Below are 9,051 nucleotides of genomic sequence, written 5' to 3' on the forward strand. Positions count from 1 at the left end.
CCCACACTATGATTCATGGCACATAAAAGGTGAGACACCCGGCGGGGGGGGGGGATGTCATGTTATGTTGGGGAGGGGGGACGCATCGCATCGTGTCGTGTCAGGGGGGGATGTCATGTTATGTTGGGGAGGGGGGCGCGTTGTGTCGTGTCGTGTCATGGGGGGGGGAGGGGGGGATGTCATGTTATGTTGGGGAGGGGGAGGGGGGCGCATCGTGTCGTGTCGTGTCATGGGGAAAGGGGGGAAGGGGGGAGGGAGAGGGGATGTCATGTTTGTTGAGATTCAGCAATCACACTCATTGACAGCCTCTTTGTATGGAGCTTCAAGGCCAAGGACATGCAGGCCTACCTATCCCATATGCACAGTGGTGCCTACTGTAGTTTCCTACTTTCCTATAAAGCATTGTACTTGCTTCCTTTTCTTAATGCAATGATAGTACTCTTTTCTTTTCAGTGAAGTGTCAGTGTCATTGTCCACATACACAAGATTGTGTTTATGAGTCCAAGTCTCAATCTTGGAACCTAATTCACTTGTGTAACAAACAGTGTCTTTGTCTTCTCCATCATGAGTCCACACTTCTCCTTCCATCCACCATAACTCACTGCCATGTCCTAGATCCCGCATCTTTCACAATGTTATGTTGGGAAAATGGGAAAGGGGGTGTGTCATGTTGTGATGTGTTTGGGAGGGGAGTCATTTTACGTTGGGGAAAGGGGGAGGAGACGCGTCATGTCGTGCCATGGTGCATTGGGGGGGGGTCATGCTATGTCACATCGTGTCATGTCGTGTTGGAGGGGGGTGTCGTGTTATGTTGGGAAAAGGGGAAAGGGGGGGTGTCGTATCGTGTCGTGCTGTGTTTTGGGGGGGGGATCATGTTATGTTGGGGAAAGATGGAGGGGGGCACGTCCCATCGTGTCGTGCCATGCTTTGTTTGGAAGGGGGGTCATGTTATATCATGGCACCCACCAACCCCCTCCCACCATGACATGGCACCAACCAAACCCCCCCCCCCCCCCCGCCAAAAAAAAAACCCACTCCACCCAAGTCTCCCCCCCCAAAAAAAACCCCGCTCCAACCAAGTCCCCCCCTCCCCCCCACGACATGGCAACCCCCTGAAAAAACCTCGCTCCGTCCATCCCACCCCACCTCACCTCAAAAAACCCTGCTCAACCCACCTCACCCCCCCACGATACGGCACACCCTCATCCCCCCACCTCTCAAAAAACCCCCAACCCCACCTCACCTCACCTCAAAAGACCCCGCTCAACCCAACCCATCTCACCCCCCCTCCTTCCCCACCTCACCTCACCCCACCCCACCTCACCTCACCTCACCCCCCCACGATAGGGCGCACCTTCCCCCCTCAGAAAACCCCGCTCCACCCAACCCCCCGCCCCCCCACGACATGGCACAACCCCACCCCACCTCACCCCCCCATGACATGGCACACCTTCCCCCCCTAAGAAAACCCCGCTCCACCCAACCCCCCCGCCCCCCCCCCCCCACGACATGGCACAACCCCCTCCCTCCCCCAGAAAAAACCCCACTCCATCCATCCCACCCCACCTCACCTCAAAAAATCCCGCTCAATCCACCTCACTCCCCCCCAGACACATCACACCCTCATCCCCCCCCTCCCTCGCCTCTCAAAAAGCCCCCCACCCCACCCCCCCAAGACATGGCACACCTTCCTCCCCTAACAAAACCCCGCTGCACCTTAACCCCCCGCCCCCCCCACGACATGGCAAAATCCCCTCTCCTCCCCCCACAACATGGCACAACCCCACTGCATCACACCCCCCAATGCCACGGCACACCCTCATCCCCCTCGGTCCCCCCTGCCTCTCAAAAAACCTCCCACCCCACCCCATCTCACCTCACCTCAAAAAACCCCGCTCAACCCACCCCACCTCACCCCCCCAAAAAACTTCACTCCACCCTAAGCCCCCCCCTCCCACCTCACCTCACCTCACCCCCCCATGACATGGCACACCTTCCCCCCCTAAGAAAACCCCTCTCACCCCCCGCCCCCCCTCACCCCACCCAACCCCACCTCATCTCACCCCCCACGACATGGCGCACCTTCCCACTCCTAAGAAAACCCCGCTCCACCCGACCTCACCCCCCCACGACATGGCACACCCCCCACCCCAAGACACAACACAGCTTCCCACCCCACCTCACCCCCCATGACATGGTGCATCCCCCCCACCTCACCTCAAAAAAGCCCGCTCCATCCACACCACCCCACCTCACCTCAAAAAACCCCGCTCAACCCACCCCACCTCACCTCACCCCCCCACGCCCCCTAAAAAAACCCTGCTCCATCCACACCACCCCACTACACCTCAAAAAACCCCACTCAACCCACCTCACCTCACCTCATCCCCCCACGACACAGCACACCCTCCCACCCCCCTAAAAAAACCGCACTGCATCCACACCACCCCACCACACCTCAAAAAATCCTGCTCAACCCATTCCACCTAACCTCACCTCCCCCACGACACGGCACACCCCCCACCACACCTCACCCCCCCACGACACGGCGCATCCCCCCCCACCCCACCTTAAAAAACCCCTCTCCATCCATGCCACCCCACCTCACCTCAAAAAACCCCGCTCAACCCACTCCACCTCACCTCACCCCCCATGACACGGCACACCTCCCCCCACCCCACCTCACCCCCCATGACATGGGGCATCCCCCCCGCACCCCACCTCGAAAAACCCCGGTCCATCCATACCACCCCACCACACCTCAAAAAACCCTGCTCAACCCACCCCACCTCACCTCACCCCCCCCATGGCACGGCACACCCCCCCACCCCACCTCACCCCCCCATGACACGGCGTATTTGCCCCCCCCCCCCACCCCACCTCGAAAAACCCCGCTCAACCCACCCAACCATGACACGGCGTACCCCCCCTAAAAACACCCTGCTTCATCCACACCACCCCACCGCACCTCAAAAAACCCCGCTTCATCCACAGCAATCCACCACACCTCAAAAAACCCTGCTCAACCCACCCCACCTCACCTCACCCCCCCCACGATACGGCACACCCCCCCCACCCCACCTCACTGTAAGGGCTTTGTAGCTATACCATGCCGTTGCTACCGATTGCACCTATATAGGGAGTAGTAGTGACTTAAAGCCCTGCCTTGTTTCCACTCTACGTGTGATTCCCTATACCCAGTGGTGAACCCTCTTATGTGCGGCGTCACGAGGGTGTAGTCCTGGGATGTGTCTATGTTGTCCCGCTTTTGGATTGAATAATACAAGAGTATACCTTGAGCTCATATCGTGTTACCTTTCTGTGCCGTGTTGAGTGCGTAACGAGTGCAGGTTTATCACACTAAACAGGTTCAACAACAACTTTAACAACACCTTCAACAACAGCAACTCCTGGAACCAAAGGCCCAATGCTCCTAGAGGGGCATTCACAGATAGGAGGAGTCAAAACACCACTAACACCACGGCCGTATCCCAAACCGCATTAGTACCAAGAGGAGCAGCAGGGAGATGGGGAAACAATCACTACAGGCCAACCCCCAGCACATCATATGGACCCGCAGGATCAAACACATCATGGTGGAGACCCCCAGGCCCTTCCACTGGCATCAGATGCTTCAAATGCGGGGGCCCACACTACCAAAACAGATGCCCAATAGAAGACACAGCTTCATCGAGTGGATCAAGGGTGAATGCAGCTTGTGCATATGGAGGAGAAGAACCACAACCACCACGGATCCAGGAAATTCCAAATGGGAGTGAAGAGAGCATAGACCACCCAAGGGTAGGGTCAGTTAGTGCCCGACCCCAATGCATGGCAGCCAGAGTAGCGGCAGTCCACCATCTATACATCAAAGGTCGAATGGGCGAAGGAAACCAACCAATCATGGTGGACACGGGAGCAACCCACAACTTCATGACACCACAGTGTGCAGCCAAGCATGGATTGAAACTATCCAAAGCCCCAGAAGGATTAACAGTAACATTCGCACAAGGAGAAGCCAAGGAAGTAAAACAAGTCTTTGCAGTCCAAGTGGAAGCCGACAAGTGGAAAGCAAAACTCAACTTCTTAGTAATCCCCATGGATGATTTTGAAGTGATATTAGGCTTAGAATTCTATGACAAGTATGTCATTGCAATGTTTGGAAAAGGTGTGAATGAAATGATGCTAGATATGCAAGGAGAAGGCGTCAGAGTACCATGCGAAAGAATGCAGCTACCTGGCAGGACCCCAATCAAGGTACAAATGAAGGAGAACAAGCCAGGAGTATCATGCCAAACAGTAAAACCAGCTGCAAACCAACCAAAGGGCCAGACCCAAAAAGCACCGGTCCAAGGGACCGTCATCAGGCCACGTATTATGACATGCAGTGCAAAGCAAGTCGAGAAATCAGTCAAACAAGGAGATATGGTCTATCTGTGTATGATCCGGCCAATAGAAGAAGAAGATGACAAGAAACCCAAACAACAGAAGAAGAACACAGAAGTGGCAGAAATACTTGAAGAATTCAAAGATGTAATGCCAGCCGAACTACCCAAAGGTCTGCCACCCAGAAGAGATGTGGATCACAAGATTGAGTTGATTCCAGGGTCGTCTCCACCGGCCCGAGCTCCCTATCGCATGAACCACACTGAGCTCATGGAATTGAAGAAGCAACTACATGAACTAGAAGAACAAGGATTCATCCGCCCTAGCAAATCCCCCTTTGGTGCCCCAGTGTTGTTTGTAAAGAAGAAGGATGGGGGACTTAGACTCTGTGTAGATTATAGGGCTCTTAACAAAATCACCATAAAAAACAAATACCCTATGCCCCTGGTGGAAGACCTATTAGATAGACTGCATGGGGCCAAGCACTTTAGTCGGATTGACCTTAGATCAGGATACCACCAAATCCGCATAGCCGAAGAAGATATCCCAAAGACAGCCTTCCGCACCCGATATGGTAGTTTTGAGTGGTTAGTATTAGGGTTCGGCCTAAGCAATGGGCCAGGCACATTTTGTGGCCTCATGGATGGAATTTTTAGACCGGAGATAGATATCTTTGTCATTATCTACATAGATGACCTCCTAGTCTACAGCAAGACCTTAGAAGAGCACAAGCAACACTTACGCCACGTTTTTGAGAAACTGAGGCAACATCAGTTATACGCCAAGCCGGAAAAGTGTGAATTCGCAGTGAAAGAATTAGAGTTCCTAGGCTTTATTGTAGGAGCAGATGGAATCAAAGTGGACCCTAAGAAAGTGGAAGCTGTCCAAAAATGGCCGGTATTGAAAACTGTAAGAGAAGTGCGGGAGTTCCTAGGCTTCACAGTATTTTGTCGAAGATTCATCAAAGATTACAGCCTCATCACTGCCCCCCTCTCCCACCTCACCAAAGAAGACCACTCGTTTACATGGGGGAACGCGCAACAGGAAGCCTTTGAGCAGATGAAGAAGTGCATGAGCCAAACTCCCGTTCTAAGGGTACCGAACTTCACCAAACCCTTTGAAATCTCTACAGATGCATCTGACTATGGCATAGGGGGTGTACTAGTCCAAGAGGGGCACCCCATCGCATATGAGTCAAAGAAATTTACTGATGCCGAAACCAGGTGGAGCACACATGAGAAGGAAATGTTGGCAGTCATCCACTACCTTAGAAAATGGAAGCACTATGTTCAAGACAAGCATACAATAGTCTTCACCGACAATATCTCCCTCAAATACTTCCAATCCCAACCCAAGTTATCAGCAAAGCAAGCCCGGTGGCTAGACTTCCTAGCCGAATTTGACATGGAAATTAAGCACAAGCCTGGCTCGACCAACAAAATAGCAGATGCCTTGAGCAGGAAAGCAGACTTAAAAGCTGTCAGTGTGGTCAGCAGCAACTTCATAGAACTCGTCAAAGAGGCCCTAGAGCAAGACAAAGAAATGCACAAGATAATCAAAGATGTGGAAGCAGAGAAGACCCCACACGGAATGTACACCTTAGAGGAAGGTATCCTCTTTTTAGGCAAGAGATTGTATATCCCCAACAATGTGGAATTGAAGAAACTCATACTACATGAAATACATGATGGCAAGATTGGAGGCCACAAAGGGCAAAGCAAAACCTTGGAGGCCCTCAGGAAGCAGTTCTTCTGACCAAACATGAAGGAAGAAGTAATAGACTACATCAAAACTTGCCCCACTTGCCAGATGGTCAAAGCACCACGATCAAAACCAGCAGGTCTACTACAGCCATTACCAGTACCTAGCCGCCCGTGGGACGTCATCAGCATGGACTTCATTGTGGAACTACCTGAGTCCCATGGGTACACAATCATCTTTGTAGTGGTGGACTATTTTTCCAAACAAGCCCACTTCATCCCAGCCAAACCACCACTAAACGCCAAGGAGGTAGCACGCCTCTTCTTCACACATGTATTCAAACTTCATGGCTTACCGCTGGCGATTGTATCAGATAGAGATGGAAGATTCATGAGCGACATGTGGAAGGAACTCTTCAAGACTCTGGAAACACAACTGAGATTCTCATCATCCTTCCACCCAGAGACAGATGGACAGACAGAACGAGTCAACCAAGGCATCGAAGATTATCTCCGAAGCTATGCCCGAGTAGACCAGAAAGATTGGGCATTGTACCTTGATGTTCTGGAGTTCCACTATAATAGCTCCATACACTCGGCAACCGGGTATACTCCCTTTGAGTTAGCAACAGGAAAAGAAGTCATAACACCATTGGCCTTAGCATCCGGAGCGGCCAAAGCAGATCAAGATGCTGAAGAATTTTTGAAGAAGTGGAGAGACCGCAATGCAGCAGCTAAACAAAGCCTAGAGCAGAGCAAGATCACCATGACAGAGCAAGCAAACAAAAAGAGAAAGGCTGTACTATTCGCCAAAGGAGACATGGTCCTAGTGAGCTCTAAGAATATGTCACTTCCCAAAAACATGACCCCTAAATTCAATCACCGTTACTATGGACCCTACTGCATCACCCAAGTGCTGAACGAAGTCACCTACAAGCTGGACCTGCCAGATAGTGTTTGTGTTCATAATGCATTTCATGCTCGTCTTCTGCGCAGGTTCTATCCCGACAACCAATGGGGACGGCGCGTACCAATGCTCCATTCCAACGGTCCCTTCGAAGTAGAAGCCTTCCTCCGACGCCGGGAACAAAGAGGCTTCCCCGAATACCTCACCAAGTGGCGCGGGCGTCCACTCAAGGAGGCCACTTGGATCTCAGAAGCGGAGGCCCGCGAACGCGGAAAGGATGCCTTCGCCCTTTGGCTCGAGGAGAACCCCCCAGCTCCTTCCAATGACCCTTGAGCCTTCCCAGTACTTCAACAATAATGCGGTTCTCAAGCATAGACCCAAACGTGCCCCACTCCTCAAATGTAATCGAGTCGAGGGTGGACCCGCATGGTAGCAACAATCCAAACAGACAACTCCAAATAAATAAGAAGCCCCAATGTCCTAGTGCGGCAGACACTGACCAGTCTGATAGCATAGACTGTGTTAAGACCCCGCGGTCCTTTAGACCGGCAGACACTGACCAGCTTGATAGAAAAAGCTGCGTTAAGACCCTGGATGAGTCAAATAACAAACGCTACCCTTAGATTGCTGAGGTCAGCAATCCAGTAAGCGGGGGTGAGTGTAAGGGCTTTGTAGCTATACCATGCCGTTGCTACCGATTGCACCTATATAGGGAGTAGTAGTGACTCAAAGCCCTACCTTGTTTCCACTCTACGTGTGATTCCCTATACCCAGTGGTGAACCCTCTTATGTGCGGCGTCACGAGGGTGTAGTCCTGGGATGTGTCTATGTTGTCCCGCTTTTGGATTGAATAATACAAGAGTATACCTTGAGCTCATATCGTGTTACCTTTCTGTGCCGTGTTGAGTGCGTAACGAGTGCAGGTTTATCACACTCACCCCCCACGACACGGCGCATCCCCCCCACCCCACCTCAAAAAACCCCACTCCATCCACACCACCCCACCTCACCTCAAAAAACCCCGCTCAACCCACCCCACCTCACCTCACCCCCCCCCATGACACGGCACAACCCCCCCACCCTACCTCACCCCCCCACGACACGGCGCATTCCCCCCCACCCCACCTCGAGAAACCCCACTCCATCCACGCCACCCCAACTCACCTCGAAAAACCCCGCTCAACCCACCCCACCTCGCCTCACCCCCCACGACACAGCACACTCCACCTCACCTCCCCACGACACGGTGCATCCCCCCCCATCCCACCTCGAAAAACCCCACTCCATCCACACCACCCCACCACACCTTAAAAAACCCTGCTCAACCCACCCCACTTAACCTCACCCCCGCACGACACGGCACACCCTCTGTCCCACGACACGGCACACCCCCCACCCCACCTCACCCCCCACGACACGGCGCATCCCCCCCACCCCACCCCACCTCACCCCCCCATGACGACACGGCGTATCCGCCCCCCCCCCCCCACCCCACCTCAAAAAACCCTGCTCAACCCACGCCACCTCACCTCAGCCCCCCACCCCACGGCACACCCCCCTCCCCACGACACGGCACACCCCTCCCATCCCACCTCACCCCCCCATGACACGATGTATCCTCCCCCCCCACCCCACCTCGAGAAACCCTGCTCCATCCACACCACCCCATCGCACCTCAAAAAACCCTGCTCAACCCACCCCACCTCACCTCACCCCCCATGACACGGCACACCCCACCTCACCCCCCCATGACACGACGCATCCCCCCCGCACCCCACCTTGAAAAACCCCGCTCCATCCACACCACCCCACCACACCTCAAAAAACCCTGCTCAACCCACCCCACCTCACCTCACCCCCCCATGACACGGCATACCCCCCCCACCCCACCTCACCCCCCCACGACACGGCGCATCCGCCCCCCCACCCCACCTCGAAAAACCCCGCTCAACCCACCCCACCTCACACCCCCACCACGACACGGCATACCCCCCTAAAAAAACCTCACTTCATCCACGCCACCCCACCGCACCTCAAAAAACCCTGCTCCATCCACAC

This window comes from Lygodium microphyllum, chromosome 15 (assembly GCF_053477565.2).
Source record: "Lygodium microphyllum isolate KBCC chromosome 15, Lygodium_microphyllum_v1.1.10, whole genome shotgun sequence".
Lineage (NCBI taxonomy): Eukaryota > Viridiplantae > Streptophyta > Polypodiopsida > Schizaeales > Lygodiaceae > Lygodium > Lygodium microphyllum.